The sequence below is a fragment of the Chiloscyllium punctatum genome, chromosome 20, assembly GCF_047496795.1.
Source record: "Chiloscyllium punctatum isolate Juve2018m chromosome 20, sChiPun1.3, whole genome shotgun sequence".
Taxonomy (NCBI): Eukaryota; Metazoa; Chordata; class Chondrichthyes; order Orectolobiformes; family Hemiscylliidae; genus Chiloscyllium; species Chiloscyllium punctatum.
In genome coordinates, this window is record NC_092758.1 from 42421607 (window position 1) to 42438453 (window position 16847).

General features: G+C 45.4%; 1 protein-coding gene across 6 annotated transcripts in view; it reads right to left on the reverse strand.

Annotated features, from left to right (window-relative positions):
* The window catches only part of LOC140492082 (mitogen-activated protein kinase 9), a 117499-nt gene extending 100987 nt beyond the window's left edge, over positions 1–16512 (reverse strand). For 5 of the 6 annotated variants that reach the window (XM_072590781.1, XM_072590778.1, XM_072590783.1 and 2 more), the window contains exon 1: positions 16335–16512. The gene's annotated coding sequence lies outside the window, so the exon portion shown is untranslated. The remainder of the gene's footprint in view (positions 1–16334) is intronic. The other variant, XM_072590784.1, reaches the window with a different exon arrangement.
* Positions 16513–16847: the final 335 nt, after the last annotated feature.

The following is a 16847-nucleotide window of genomic DNA, read 5'->3' on the forward strand; positions in this document are numbered from 1 at the left end:
GCAGAAGTCCAATGGGATGCAGCTTTTAAAGTAATGAATATGAAGAGCTACTGTCAAACCCATATAAATCATGGCATGGTTCAATTAGAATGGCCCAGTTTTGAAGCCTAGTTTAGGAAAGCTGTCAAGACAAAATAGAGCATTAGAATTAAAGATAGCAAACAAAACATTGATGAGGAGTACATTATTTAGTTATGAAACCCGAGAGAACCAGGGTTTGCCCTCATTCAAATATTAAAAAGGTGAACAAAAGAATGATAGAATGGTGTGGTGTGGTGCAGTGGTGAGCATTATGAAGGGATTTAATCAAGTTCATGGGGATAATTATTTCCACTGAATGGGCAGTCAGCAAATAGGTGACATATTTAATAATCAAAAGAACAAAGGGAAAGTACCAGAGAACTTTGTTACCTGATCAGCGATTGCAGCAGAATCCATATTAAAGACCGTTTTGGATTAAGTGAAAAGTTAAAAAGGGGAAATGTGTTAGGAGCCTAGACAACATGAGATGTGGCAACAAAGTGGCAGAATTGATAGAGATGTCCAGTGGGCCCATTTTGACTTTGGAAGAAACTCTCTGCATCTTTTAGCCAAGTTTCAGAAAAGCAAGATCCACACTGGGCAGCCATAAGTTGCTTAAAAAGGGGAATTATTGCTTGTTAACACGGTTATTAATATGTAACTGCTGATCTTACAGCCCATCACAAGCAAACTGGACACCCAACATTTTTGACATCAGTTCACTGCTTGCTATAAAGGATCTCTATTTTCAACACCAGATATCAACATCTCAGGGCACACTCCATTACCACCAGCCACATGCATGTTCATAGACAGTGACATTACCCTCACAACATGTCTTCAATCCAATTACAGGATGCTTCAGCACTTCAAAACTACAACTCAGCACAACAGCAACCATCAATGCAATGCTCCAGCTGCAAGAACACTTTGTGGTCAGGGGCAAGCAACCATCTCACAAACTGGATCAAGCTGCATCTTTACTTAGTGCTCAGGCACTCAAGCTGAATGATTACAGTATTCCTACCTTGCCATTTTATGCCTTGCCCCTCAGCCAAAGATTCAGATTCACCGTACTACTATATTGTCTTGTCTTTTTATTAAAAATACAGGATGTGGATGTCATTGGTCAGGCTAACATTTATTGTGCATTCCTAATGGGCAACAAGACAATTAAGAATCATCACATTGCTATGGGGTCGAGACTTTCATGCAGGCAGGTACTAAGGGAGATAAGAGTTGGGTGGCAGAGCTGTTCATTTTGGTGCAGGTGGAGAGATATCTCAAGTGAATGAGGAGTCAACGAAGGAAGCTTTCAGGGTTGGTGTGGGTAAAAATGAGTAAAGGAAGATGATGCAGTAGTAGCAAGAGCATTTGGTGGAAGGTGGGTACAGTAACAGCTAGAGTGTGAGAGTTACTAGAAAGATGGTAGCACTTGTGCCAGTAGAGTGAAGGTGGTCACTGACCTCCTTCCTACATTGTTGTACATTCGTCCAGATGCACTGACCCAGGTGGCACTTCGGACCAGACTAGCATGGCTGATGTAGTGCCCTCCATTATCAGTCCTAGAATTACGGGACATTCTGCCTTCAAATCACCAAGTCAACCAGGATCTCCAAGTATCTGCCCATGAAATGGAGCACAAGTTTTACTTTGCCTGCCCAACCTGGGGCAAATGTCAGGAAATGTACAGGACAGCTCTGCACTGACAGTGCTTGTCTGAGCAAACAAAGATGGAACCGGCACCAGGGATGCCAGTCCATTCTGGAATATCCTAGCAGTAATGAGCTGTTCCAGGTCCAGCAAGTGGTACCGTGGGGCTAGAATTGGGCAAAAGAGGCACTGTGGGGTCCAGGTAGGTAGTTAATGAGGCAAGTTTGGTACCATATGGTGAGAGATTTTGCTAGGCCTTGCCTAACCCTTCATGAAACTTGACAAAGCTGATAGCCATAAACAAAAGAAAGACTCAGCATGTAACCAAAAAGCATACAAGTTTGAGGATTAGGAGAATTTTGAAATTCAAAAAGGATGACACTGAAACCTACATTGAAAGATACAACTATGATAAAGGATACACAAAGAAAGCTTCTGTGAGCAAGTAAAAATATTATCCAAAGCAAATGAGCATCCATTAGAGGTGGGAAAAGGAGAAACGTCATTCCCTATTTTGTAACTGTCCTCAAAATAATAGTAGTAGTACAGAAATGTAACATGCAGTTAAAGAGAAGAATTATAAAAGTAAATGGTATATAATAGTCTTTCTTACAAAGGGACTGAAGTACAAGAGTGAGGAAGTGCTACTGCAATTCCATAGGACTTCAGTGAGACCACATCTAGAGTAAAGTGCATAGTTTGGTTTCTTCAGCTAAGGACAAGAATATTTGCATTTGACAGAGTACAAAATGATTTTTCTGGACTGATTCCTTTGATAAGGGGACTTTTCTGAAAAAAGATTGAGTTGTCAAGGCTTGTGATTTCTAGAATTTTCTAAAAAGACATGAAAGGGTGTTTCATCAGGCTGACGACTCTAAAATACGTTCTCAATCTCAGAATAAGACATTGGCCATTCAGAACTGAATTGAGCAGACTTTTCTTCACCCAGAAGACTGAACGTTAAATTCTCACCCTCAGACAACTGTAGATGTTTGAGTATATTCAAAGCAAAGATTCATAGAGTTTTAGATACGAAGAAAATTAAGGGATATGAATATTTCAGGGAAATATTAAGGGAAAAGAATATTTCAAAATGGTGGAGTTTAAGATAAACGATAAAAAAAACCATTGAAGTAGAGCAGACTTGAACAATCCATTGAATTACTCCTCCTCTTATTTCTTATATCCTTACAGCTAATCATAATATTGTAAAATGTTGTTGTTCTATTTTGTTTTTATCCTTGGAAGAATTGCAAAACATGAGGACAAAACGTAAATCTTCAAAAGGATATAGTGGACAATGTGGACACAATTTAACATATGGGGTACAATTCCAACAGGGTGTGTAGACGCAGAGGGACATTAAAGTTAAAGTGCATAGAACACTGAAAATAGCAAAAGAGGTGGAGACTGCAGCTAACAAAGCAAAAAAATACCCTGGGATTTATTAACAGGGGCAGAGAGTACAGATGCAAGAAAGTGATTCAGAAAACAGACAACTATTAGATCTCAGCGGATTACAAACATGATGGAGACAGAGGGTGAGTACAATTGGAGATTTGATCAGCAACAATTTAGCCGAATAACAACTTGTCACCATTCCACAGTCCAATGAAAAAGACCTTCTACCTGCCATCAACTATGCAATTGGTCACAGGTAGCTGAACAGCTTGTGGATGTTTTGCGAGAACCTCCAGAAAAGAAGGTGTTATCCTTTACCATAAAAAAAAGGCCTCAATCCTGAAGAAAGCCATTCTGGAAATGTGAAATTAAGATAGAACTACTGGAGGCACTAAGCAGATCTGAAAAGATTCTGAAGAAGGGTTATACCCAGCTCAACTAATTATGTGTTGGCAGTTCATAACTTGTTGTGGTTCTGTTCGCCGAGTTGGGAATTTGTGTTGCAGACGTTTCGGCCCCTGTCGAGGTGACATCCTCAGTGCTTGGGAGCCTCCTGTGAAGCGCTTCTGTGATCTTTCCTCCGGCATTTATAGTGGTTTGAATCTGCCGCTTCCGGTTGTCAGTTCCAGCTGTCCATTGCAGTGGTTGGTACATTGGGTCCAGGTCGATGTGCTTATTGATTGAATCTGTGGATGAGTGCCATGCCTCTAGGAATTCCCTGGCTGTTCTCTATTTGGCTTGTCCTATAATAGTAGTGTTGTCCCAGTCAAATTCATGTTGCTTGTCATCTGCGTGTGTGGCTACTAAGGATAGCTGGTCGTGTCGTTTCGTGGCTAGTTGGTGTTCATGGATTGCAAAACCAATGTAGTGTACAAAATCCCATGCAAGGACTGCACAAAACGCTACATAGGACAAACAGGAAGACAGCTAACGATCCCCATCCATAACAAGCAACATGAATTCGACTGGGACAACACTACTATTATAGGACAAGCCAAACAGAGAACAGCCAGGGAATTCCTAGAGGCATGGCACTCATCCACAGATTCAATCAATAAGCACATCAACCTGGACCCAATGTACCGACCACCGCAATGGACAGCTGGAACTGACAACCGGAAGTGGCAGATTCAAACCACTACAAATGCCGGAGGAAACATCACAGAAGCGCTTCACAGTAGGCTCCCAAGCACTGAGGATGTCACCTAGACAGGGGACGAAACGTCTGCAACACAAATTCCCAGCTTGGCGAACAGAACCACAAAAACGAGCACCCGAGCTACAAATCTTCTCACAAACTTTGAGTTCATAACTTTTTTTAAATGTATGGCTAGAATGTTTATTTGTAATAAATAGCAATTCTTGTTTAGTACAAACCTGTCCATTCCTTCTGTCAATCTATGTCTAAAAGACAGGTAAATGTGAATTTTGCATACTTTTATAAAACCTTTAAATTTTGTGACAACTCCAGGAATAGCAAGGTTCACTTTCCAGAAGTGCTATGCCAATTGCAAAGGTTAGGATTGTTTTCTTTGGAGAAAAGGGGGCTAAAGAAAAATATAAAAAGAGATCTGATAGAAGTTTTCAAATTCTTGAGGGAGCTGGATAGAGTAGTTAGAGAGAAACTATTTTGGCTCAAGTATCAAGAACAGGGAGGTGCAGATTTAAAATGATTTGCAAAAGAAGCAAACTCAAGTGAAAAAAAATTTCACGAGTGTGATCCGGGTTTTGAATAGACCATCTTGAAGTGTGGTGGAGACAGTGTGAAGTATTCAAGAAACATAGAAGATAGGAGCAGGAGGTGGTCATTTGGCCCTTTGAGCCTGCTCTGCCATTCATCACGATCATGGCTGATTATCCAACTCAATAGCCTAATCCTGCTATCTCTCCATAACCTTTGATCCCATTCACTCCAAGTGCTATGTCTAGCCGCCTCTTGAATACATTCAATGTTTTGGCATCAACTACTTCCTGTGACCACGAATTCCACATGGTCACCACTCTTTAGGTGAAGAAATGTCTCCTCATCTCCATTTTAAATGGTCTACCCTGAATCCTCAGACTGTGACCCTTAATTCTGGAAGCATCCACCATCAAGAACATCCTCTCTGCACCTACCCTGTCTAGTCCTGTTAGAATTTTATAAATCTCTATGAGATCTCCTCCTCAATTGCCTGAACTCCAAGTGAAAACAACCCTAACCTAGTCAATGTCTCCTCATAAATCAGTCCTGCCATCCCCAGGATCAGCCAGGTAAACCTTCGCTGTACTCCCTTTGGAGTAAGAGCATCCTTGCTCAGAAAAGGAGACTAAAACTAAATACAATATTTTAGGTGTGGCCTCATCAAGGCCCTGTACAACCGCAAGAACACATCCCTGCTCCTGTACGTGAAACCTCTCACAACGAAGGCCAGTTTACCATTTACTGCCTGCTGCACCTGCATGCTTACCTTCAGTGACTGGTGCACAAGGACACCTAGGTTCCACTGCACACTGGTCTCTTCCAATTCACAGTCATTCAGGTAGTAATCTGCTTTCTTGTTTTTTTCTTCCAAAGTGAATAACCTCGCATTTATCCAAATGATACTGCATCTGCCATTGATCTGCCCATTCACCCAACCTGTGCAGATCATACTGAATGACTTCTACATCCTCGTCACAATTCACCCTCCCATGCAACATGGTATCATTTGCAAATTTTAATACTGCGCATTAAGAATAGATCATAGAACCCCTAAGGTGTGGAAGCAGGTCATTAGGCCCATTGAGCCCACATTTCCCCTCCGAAGAGCATCCCACCCAGACTCCTACCCAATCCCTGTAACCCTGCATTTTCCCATGTCTAATCTATCTAGCCTCCACATCCCTGGACACTATCGGCAATTTAGCATGGCCAGTCCATCTAACCTGCACATTTTTGGGACTGTGGGAGGAAACCAGAACACCTGGAGGAAATCTACACAGGCTTAGGGAGAATGTGCAAACTCCACACCAACAGAGGCTGGACTAGAACCTGGGGCCCTGATGCTGTAAGGCAGCAATGCTCATCACTGAGCCACTGGACGCTTACTAAAATAGAATCAATGTGCAAAAGTACGGAGGAAAAAAAATCAAGAGAATGACATTAATTCACGATGTTCATTTGGAAAACTGGAACAGACTCAATGGACAAATCACCACCTGTGGCATGACACTTCTATGATTCTGAATTTCAACTGCCAAATTTAAAGTGAAATGTTGCTGAGAGGAAAAATCAATAGTATTTTGTACATTCAGATCAGTTTGTTGGCTTTACCTTCTTTACACCAAAGAAAAACAGCAGTTGACTTAAAGGCAATAAGTAGATTCAAATTGCAGTCAATATGTTTGCTTATCATTCAGAATCATTACAGATTGCTCTTTGATGGAGCTGCTGAAATGAGACAATGACCCACTCATTCTACAAAATGTTTATGTTGCTGCAACAGCAAAAATAAGATGGAACATACAAAACAAAAAGATGGTACTCAAATATCTGCTTAGTGTTTTCCCTTCAACATTGATTGGTAATCAATGGACTCTATGTTTAAGCTCACAAATACAATACTTTAGCCAGCTATTCAAAATACAATATCTACATTTTTATTTGCCTGTTTTTTGATATTGCTATGATCCTTTTCAGATATAACTTAATAACTTTCCTTATAATTATACTTATTTTATAGACAATAAGACTAAAACAGGCATTATAGACTGAATGATGCCAAGGTTGATTTTTCCCTACATCAAAATCAGCCTAATCATTAAAACGTCTACTCATTCATCATTTTTTTTTGTCCAGCATCTTTTAAAAATGGAGTTGAGCTATAGATGTATCCATGGCATCACGTGATACCTGTTTTTTTTTTCAAGGTCCAATTTTCTCATCCATTCTGACTGCCTTTTCATTTCTTGAAATGTTACAAATAAAGATACAAATTCCATAGGTGTGGCCTCTGAGATATTAGAGTTTCATGCTTTCTGTAAAAAAAAAATGTTTTTATTCTACAGCATCTCTCTTGGGACACTTTATTCCACTTACCATATTAGTCTTTAATATAGTATTTAAAATCTATCCTTTAATATGAATTTTATTTTGACCTCACTTGCAAAGTTTTAGTTTCCTTTAAATTGAGTCAGCTAAAGTTTTTCCATGTATTCTAATTCAGTAATAATTTAACAAGTTAGTTCAGTGGGTCTGGCAGCATCTATGTAGAGAAAAACACAGTTAATGTCGAGTTAGGTTTAACCCTTCTGGAAAGGTTCGAAGATCTACTGGGTGCCTCCTGTACTTCTGTCTTGATTTCAGATTTCCAGAATCCACCGTCCTTTGGTTTCAATAAGATAGCTCCTTGTCCTGCTACACTTCCTTCCTATAAATTTCAAGTCTATGTCTTATGTCGAGTTCTATTTCTTCCATTCACATTTGCTATTTCTGCAACTGACTTCTACATCCTATAGTTAATTTAAAAATAATCCTGACCTTCATATTTTTAGACTCATTAAATCCAAGATTTCACAATTCACTCTGTTTTTCTATCTTTATGAACTGAAATGACAATAGTATGTGGTACAAGTTGACTATGTTAGGTTAGGGGATACTACTTAAAGGGGTGGTGGTAGAAAGGCAATGGCAAACATTCAAAGAGCACATAGGTGAACTGCACTAATTTCACTTTCCTGTTGGCACAAAAGTAAAATGTAAATGGTAGCCCAAACATGGCTGAAAAGGGAAAATAGGGATAGAGGTAGTATTAACCCCAAGAGGCATACAAATTGGCCAGAAAAAAAAAGACCTGAGGAGTGGAAACAGTTTAAAATTAAGTAAAGAAGGACAAAGGGATTGATTAAGAAAAGGAACTGGAGTACAAGAGTAAGCTTGCAGGGAGCATAAAAACTGACTGCAAAAATTTCTAACATACATTTATCTTCAGTCTTTTTCAGTTGTAAGTCCAATACAGTCAGAATCAGTGGAATTTACAATAGGGGACAAAGAAACAGCCAACTAAATAAACGCACATTTTGGTTCTGTAAAGAATACAAATAACATCAGAAATATAGCTTACGGAGAGGGGGGATACCAAAGGAAATCAGCATTAATAGGGAAATGGAGTTGGGAAAATTAATGAGATTGAAGGTAGGCAGATCCCCAGGCCCTGATCATCTGCATCAGTTGGTACTTAGAAATATTGGGTGTATTTGTGATCATCTGCCAAAATTCTACAGATTTTGGAACAGTTCCTACAAACTTGAAGGTAGATAACATAAGACCTCTTTTTAAAAAGAAAGAATACTAGTGTCATTGTCAGTGGGGAAAATGCTGGGGTCCATTATAAATGGATTCAATAGCCATGCACTTTGAAGATAGTGGCAGGACAAGACAAAATCAGCATGAATTTACAAAAGATAAATCATGCTTGACAAATCTAATGGAATTTTGAGGATGTAACTACTAGAGTTTGGAGGGAACCATTGGATGTGGTTTCTTTGAACTTTCAGAAACTTTCAACAAAGTCTGTGTAAGACATCAGTGCATAAAATTAAAGCACATGGGATTGGGGTAGTGTATTGAAATGGATAGAAAACTGGTTGGCAGATAGGAAAAAAAAGAACAGGAATAAATGGGTCTTTTCCTATATTAATGAACCTAAGACAACCAAATGTGGTGTCCCCAAACTTGTAGATGGCACCAGTCTAGGTGGAAGGGTGAGCTGCAAGGAGAATGTAGTGAGATTTGGACAATTTGAGTGAGTGGGCAAATACACGGCAGATGCAGTATAATGTGGATAAATGTAAGATTATCTACTTTGGGAGCAAAAATAGAAAGATTATTATCTGAACGACCATAAATTGAGAGACAGGAATGTGTAAAAGACCCAGGTATTCTCCAACACCTGCCACTGAAGGTAAGCATGCATGTGCATCAGGCAGTAAATAAGGTAAATGGTACATTGGCCTTCAGAGCAAGGAGATTTGAGTACAAACAGCAGTGATGTCTTGTTGTAACTATACAAGCCTTGATAAAATCAGACCAGGAATACTATGTGCAGTTTTTGTCTCCTTATCTGTGGAAGAATATTCTTGCAAAAGAGGGAGTGCAGCAAAGGTTTACCAGACTGATCCCTGGGGTGGTAGATGTGACATATGAAAAGATATTAAATCAGTCAGGATTGGGGGTTGCAGGGCAATCTCAAAAGTCTACAAAATTCTAGAATCAACAGCGTAAATGTAGGAAGGATGTTACCGATGACAGGGGAGTCCAGAACCCTTACAATCCAACGTTAGGCGATGGACTAATTCCGACTGAAATGTTGAGAAATTTCTTCATCCACGAACTGGGGAACCTGTGGAATTTCCTACCACAAAAGCAGTGAATGCCAAAACATGCATTATTTGAAGGAATTCGACATAGCACTTGGGGCAAAAGGCAAAGGACATGGGGAAAAGTAGGGACACATTAGTGAGTTGGATGATCAGCCGTGATCCTAATGATTGCTGGAGCAGGGTCAAAATACTGAATGGCCTACTCCTATTTTCAATGCCCTCTGCTGATCCAACTGTAAATGTTAAAGTTATTCTAAGATTCAATAATACAATATTTTTCCAATCTGATCTATTTCAATTTCTTAAGTCTAGTGCTCAATTACACAGCTTATTTTATAGTATTGATCGGAGTTAAAATCATTGATATTAATTTTATCAATGAGGCTCATGTCTTGATGGCATCCTTGAGCCTGATTTCCAACTCTGCGTTCCTTGAGTTATAACTGGACGACAACACCTTGCTGGCTATGTCCATTCCTAAATTTTGAAAATGCTAATCCAATTGCTATAGTTTTTTCATTAGAGTCGTAGAGATGTACAGCACAGAAACAGATCCTTCTGTCCAACTTGTCCACGCCAACCAGATATCCCAACCTAATCTAGTCCCATTTGCCAGCACTTGGCCCATATCCCTCTAAACCCTTCCTATTAGTATACCTATCCCGATGCCTTTTAAATATTGCAACTGTACCAGCCTCCACCACTTCCTCTGGCAGCTCATTCCATACACGCACCACCCTCTGCAAGAAAAAGTTACCCCTTAGGTCTCTTATTTTTTTCCCCTCTCACCCTAAACCAATACCCTCTAGTTCTGGACTCCCCCACCTCAGGGAAAAGATATTGTCTATTTATCCTATCCATGCCCCTCATGATTTTATAAACCTCTATAAGATCACCCCTCAGCCTCCGATGCTCCAGAAAAAAAAAAGTCCCAACCTATTCAGCCTCTCACTTTAGCTCAAATCCTCCAACCCTGGCAACAGCCATGTAAGTCTTTTCTGAACCCTTTCAAGTTTCACAACATCCTTCCCATAGGAAGACCAGAATTGCACGCATTATTCTAAAAGTGGCCTAACCAGTGTCCTGTTCAGCCATAAAACGACGTCCCAACTCCTATACTCAGTGCTCTGACCAATAAAGGAAAGCATACCCAACGCCTTCTTCACTATCCGTCTACCTGCGACTCTACTTTCAGGGAACTATGAATCTGCACTCCAAGGTCTCTTTGTTCAGCAACACTCCCTAGGACCTTACCATTAGGTGTATAGGTCCTGCTCTGATTTGCTTTTCCAAAATGCAGCAAACTCACATTTACCTAAATTAAACTCCATCTGCCACTTTTCAGCCCTTTGGTCCATCTGATCAAGATCCCGTTGTAATCGGAGATAACTTTCTTCGCTGTCCACCACACCTCCAATTTTGGTGTTATCTACAAACTTACTAACTACATCTCTTATGGTCACACCCAAATTATTTATATAAATGATGAGAAGTAGTGGACCCAGCACTGATCCTTGTGGCACTCCACTGGTCACAGGCATCCAAACTGAAAAGCAACTGTACATCATCACCCTGTCTTCTACCTTTAAGCCAGTTATGTATCCAAATGGCTAGCTCTCCCTGTATTCCATGAGATCTAACCTGGCTAACCAGTCTCCCATGGAGAACCTTGAAGAACGCCTTACTGAAGTCCACACAGATCAGATCCACTACTCTGCCCTCATAAATCCCCTTTAGGTAATCACCCTAGAACATGAATAACAGTACAGGTCCAAGTCACTTCAGGAAGCAACAAGGCAGATTACTAACATGGCAATTTGACACATTTTGGTGAGAAAAGAGGAAGAGGAAATACATGCCAATGGTTAAAGTTTCAATGAGAATATATAAATTGGGAGTTTCAAATGCACTTTTTAAAGGCAGGGCAAAACCACTTGAGATTGTAAGCTTTAAGGAGCAGCATTCACATTAAAGCAAAGAGATAAACTATAAATGCCCATGTTACAGCCATGTTGAGAATATTGCTTGCAATTTGGGTGCCCTACTTTACGTAAGTTGATAATGTGCATAGATTTGCTCAAAGGTTTATTACCAGATATGAGACCTTAATAACAGGAAGAAATTAGACAAATTGTGCTCTCTTTCATTAGAAACATAGGGTTTTATTCAAAAGTGATCATGGATTAAAAACAGATAAAAACACCTTGAATCAATAACCTGACAGAATGAATGCAACAACAAAAGAAGCAGTGGCCAGATGTTTTTAAAAACAAGATGTAGGAGCTCTTAGGACTTACAATGAACTACTAAGTTCATTAATAAGCAGAACTTGTTACAGGTTGAAAACAAAACTTGATAAATGTTGGAAAATCTTTTGTGTATACAAGGAAAGATCAGAGAAGTGGAAAAGTAAATAGCTGTTTGAGAATAGTACAGATGAAACTGAGATAATGATTTTATTCTGAAACTCTGAACAATATTTTTAAAGATTAAGAGCAGAAGAACTGTACAAAGAACAGATTTTAGAATTCTAATAGATCCTTCTACCCTATTTCAATTTTAAAAGCTGAATCTTGATTCGCACAAAACATCCACATCATCACCTGCCCATGTTACATGGCAATAAATTGGTCATTTCATTTCACTTCACATGGTATGGAGCCCTAAATTAAAAAGCATTTAGTTTTTCCTTTATATCGAGAAAAAGATCAGTTAGTAAATAAGCCATTTTCTTTTCAATAGTTAAATTGAGAGAAAAGGTTTCTTTCATTGTCTTAATTCAAAATTTGCCTCTGCTCTCGTGAAATTAAATGAAGATTAAAATTTGGCTCTCTTGTATGAAGGTTATTAAATTTGTTTTGCAAACAATGCAAAACCCTGTTTCTGTCACACTGAATACTGCTAGAATCAGCAAACTACAGAAATCTGATGAAAGCAAGTTTTGAGATTGATGGCAATTTTAAAAATGCGTTTAAGAGTAGTTTTACTTCTAGGAGAACTGAACTAGCCACCTAATGCAACACAATTTTGAAATAATACAAAAAATTAATTATCACCTGCAATATAAGCAATTCTCACCATGTGCTTAAGTTGGAACTCACCCAGTTCCCATGTTTGTATTATTTATTATTCTCCAACTCTATGCTTTTGATAATATTTGACTGATTTACAACTGTTACTTTGCTGCATTCCATTTAACTAATCAAAACCACATCTTAACATTGTTTTACCAAAAATCTTAAACAGAAATGGATCATTTCAATGACCGACATTTACTCAATTGTTCTGTCACCTTCATCTGATAGATGTGGGGAGATTGTGATTGGGTATGGTTGGAGATGGGGACTGTAGTGAGTGTGTTGGGAGGAAGAAAGAAACAAGTGGGGAAGAGAGTGGAAGCAGTGGTGGGGGGGGGGCGGTGGGGGGAGAGAGGGAGAGAGGGGGAGAGGGAGAGAGAGATAGAGAGAGCGAGCAAGCTGGAGATGGGGCTGCATTGTGGGAAGAGTTTGACAAAGAGAGATGGGAGTGCAGTGGAAGACTGCAAGATATGGATGTGGGGAAGAGAGCGAGAGCTGTGGACGAGGTGGGGTGGGGAAGATAGCAGAAGAGGTACTGGGGAGGTGGGGAAGAGAGCGGAAGGTAGGTGGAGAGGGTAGGGATGAGGGCAGGGAAAAGAGCAGGAGTAGAGTGGGGAAGAGAGAAGGGGATGAGGGGGGTGCGAGTGGGGAAGAGAGAAGGGGCTGGGGGGGGTGACAGCGGGGAAGAGAGAAGGGGCTGGGGGGGGGTGACAGCGGGGAAGAGAGAAGGGGCTGGGGGGGTTGACAGCGGGGAAGAGAGAAGGGGCTGGGGGGGGGGGTGACAGCGGGGAAGAGAGGAGGGGAGGGGAGGGGAGGGGAGGGGAGGGGAGGGGAGGGGAGGGGAGGGGAGGGGAGGGGAGGGGAGGGGAGGGGAGGGGAGGGGAGGGGAGGGGAGGGGAGGGGAGGGGAGGGGGGGGGGGGGGGAGGGGAGGGGGGGGGAGGGGAGGGGGGGGGGAGGGGAGGGGGGGGAGGGGAGGGGGGAGGGGAGGGGAGGGGAGGGGAGGGGAGGGGAGGGGAGGGGGGGGAGGGGGGGGAGGGGAGGGGGGGGGAGGGGAGGGGAGGGGAGGGGGGGGGGGAGGGGACGGGAGGGGGGGGAGGGGAGGGGGAGGGGACGGGAGGGGGGGGAGGGGAGGGGGGGGGGAGGGGAGGGGGGGGGGAGGGGAGGGGGGGGGGGAGGGGGGGGGGAGGGGAGGGGGGGGGAGGGGAGGGGGGGGGGGGAGGGGGGGGGAGGGGAGGGGGGGGGGCGGAAATCACCATGGGACAGGGTGGGGATGGGGGAGGAAATCACCATGGGATGGTGTATGGGGGGATCACCATGGGAGAGGAGGGGGGGGGGGGGGAAAATCACCATGGGAGAGGAGGGGGGGGGGGGAAAATCACCATGGGAGAGAGTGGGGGGGGGGAAATCACCATGGAGAGTGTTGGGGGGATCACCATGGGACAGGGTTGGGACGGGGGAGGAAATCACCATGGGAGGTGGTTTTGGGGAAAAATCACCATGAGAGAGGGTTGGGGGTGGGGGAAAACCACCATGAGAGAGGGTTGGGGGTGGGGGAAAATCACCATGGAGAGGGTTGGGATATGTGGGGGAAAATCACCATGGGAGAGGGTTGGGGGGGGGGGGGGGGGGGGGGGAAATCACCATGGGAGAGGGTTGGGGGGGGAAATCACCATGGGAGAGGGTTGGGGGGGGGGGGGGATCACCAGATCACCATGGGAGAGGGTTGGGGGGGGGGGGGGGGGGGGGGGGGGGGGGAAAGTGGGGGAAATCACCATGGGAGAGGGTTGGGGGGGGGGGGGGGGGGGGGGGGGTTGGAATCACCAGATCACCATGGGAGAGGGTTGGGGGGGGGGGAAGTGGGGGAAATCACCATGGGAGAGGGTTGGGGGGGGGGGGGGGGTTGGAATCACCATGGGAGAGGGTTGGGGGGGGAAATCACCATGGGAGAGGGTTGGGGGGGAAATCACCATGGGAGAGGGTTGGGGGGGGGAAATCACCATGGGAGAGGGTTGGGGGGGGGGGGAATCACCATGGGAGAGGGTTGGGGGGGGAAATCACCATGGGAGAGGGTTGGGGGGGGGGGGGGATCACCAGATCACCATGGGAGAGGGTTGGGGGGGGGGGGGGGGGGGGGGGGGGGAAAGTGGGGGAAATCACCATGGGAGAGGGTTGGGGGGGGGGGGGGGGGGGGGGGGGGGTTGGAATCACCAGATCACCATGGGAGAGGGTTGGGGGGGGGGGGGAAAGTGGGGGAAATCACCATGGGAGAGGGTTGGGGGGGGGGAGGAAATCACCATGGGAGGTGGTTTTGGGGAAAAATCACCATGAGAGAGGGTTGGGGGTGGGGGAAAACCACCATGAGAGAGGGTTGGGGGTGGGGGAAAATCACCATGGGAGAGGGTTGGGATATGTGGGGGAAAATCACCATGGGAGAGGGTTGGGATATGTGGGGGAAAATCACCATGGGAGAGGGTTGGGGGGGGGGGGGGGGGGAAATCACCATGGGAGAGGGTTGGGGGGGGGGGGAATCACCACGGGAGAGGGTTGGGGGGGGAAATCACCATGGGAGAGGGTTGGGGGGGGGGGGATCACCAGATCACCATGGGAGAGGGTTGGGGGGGGGGGGGGTTGGAATCACCAGATCACCATGGGAGAGGGGGGAAAAGTGGGGGAAATCACCATGGGAGAGGGTTGGGGGGGGGGGGAAGTGGGGGAAATCACCATGGGAGAGGGTTGGGGGGGGGGGGGGGGGTTGGAATCACCATGGGAGAGGGTTGGGGGGGAAATCACCATGGGAGAGGGTTGGGGGGGGAAATCACCATGGGAGAGGGTTGGGGGGGGGAGAATCACCATGGGAGAGGGTTGGGGGGGGGGAATCACCATGGGAGAGGGTTGGGGGGGGGGAATCACCATGGGAGAGGGTTGGGGGGGGGGGGATCACCAGATCACCATGGGAGAGGGTTGGGGGGGGGGGGGGGGGAAAGTGGGGGAAATCACCATGGGAGAGTGTTGGGGGGGGGGGGGGTTGGAATCACCATGGGAGAGGGTTGGGGGGGAAATCACCATGGGAGAGGGTTGGGGAATCACCATGGGAGAGTGTTGGGGGGGGGGGGGGGTTGGAATCACCATGGGAGAGGGTTGGGGGGGAAATCACCATGGAGAGGGTTGGGGAATCACCATGGGAGAGGGTTGGGGGGAAATCACCATGGGAGAGGGTTGGGGAATCACCATGGGAGAGGGTTGGGGGGCGGGGGGGGGAAATCACCATGGGAGAGGGTTGGGGGGGGGGGGGGGGGGAATCACCATGGGAGAGGGTTGGGGGGGGGGGGAATCACCATGGGAGAGGGTTGGGGGGGGGGGGAAATCACCATGGGAGAGGGTTGGGGGGGGGGAAATCACCATGGGAGAGGGTTGGGGGGGGGGGGGGAATCACCATGGGAGAGGGTTGGGGGGGGGGGGGGAATCACCATGGGAGAGGGTTGGGGGGGGGGGGGAAATCACCATGGGAGAGGGTTGGGGGGGGGGGGGAATCACCATGGGAGTGTTGGGGGAGTGGGGGGAAAAAAATCACCACGGGGGGGGAGAATCACCATGAGAGAGGGTTGGGGTGGGGAGGTAATTGGAAGGTAACAAGCTTGTGGGTTGGTTATCGGGGATGGGTGATTCGTCTTCTTGCCATCCCCCCGGAATAGCGGATCGGGTGCCAGGGCCAGGCCGGGCCGCTGAATGCACAGCGAATCCAAGTCGAGGCCCTGCGGCAGCTACTGTCCGCTCGGGAATCGCTAATAAAGGCCTGAGTCAAGGCTGCGTACGGGGCGGCCTGGTAAGTCAGCACCTACCTCAACACCAACCGCCGTAAGGGAAGAGCAAAGTTCCAAAGTGAGTTAAAAACAAACCAGGGGGAGAAATCCTCCCCTCGGCAACGGGGATCAGCTAACTGAGAGTGAAGGACGGTTGGAGAGAAGCCGCCGAGCTGTCACCGAGCGGCTGCCATGGTTGCTCGAGCGCCGCTAAACATTCAACGACGTCAGCGCGTCCCAACCGCCAGCGCGCGCCCACACCCCCCGGAGGGGCGGGGCAAAGTGATTGACAGCGGTCCTAACCACCCGCATCACGAGGACGGGGACATAGTTACCAATCACTGCCTGACGGAGGCGGGCTGATAGGTATCGTGACAAGTCAGACTGCTGTGCAGAGTCTCAGTTACCCGAATGTCGGAATTAGCGATAGCTTGTTTCTCTTATAACTGAGCTTTCGCATAAAACACTCCTTCGATATCCCGAGAAAATAACTAAAATGATATGGGAAAAGATATAGGTGCATTAATGTGAAAGATGGATCCAGAGTTGGTT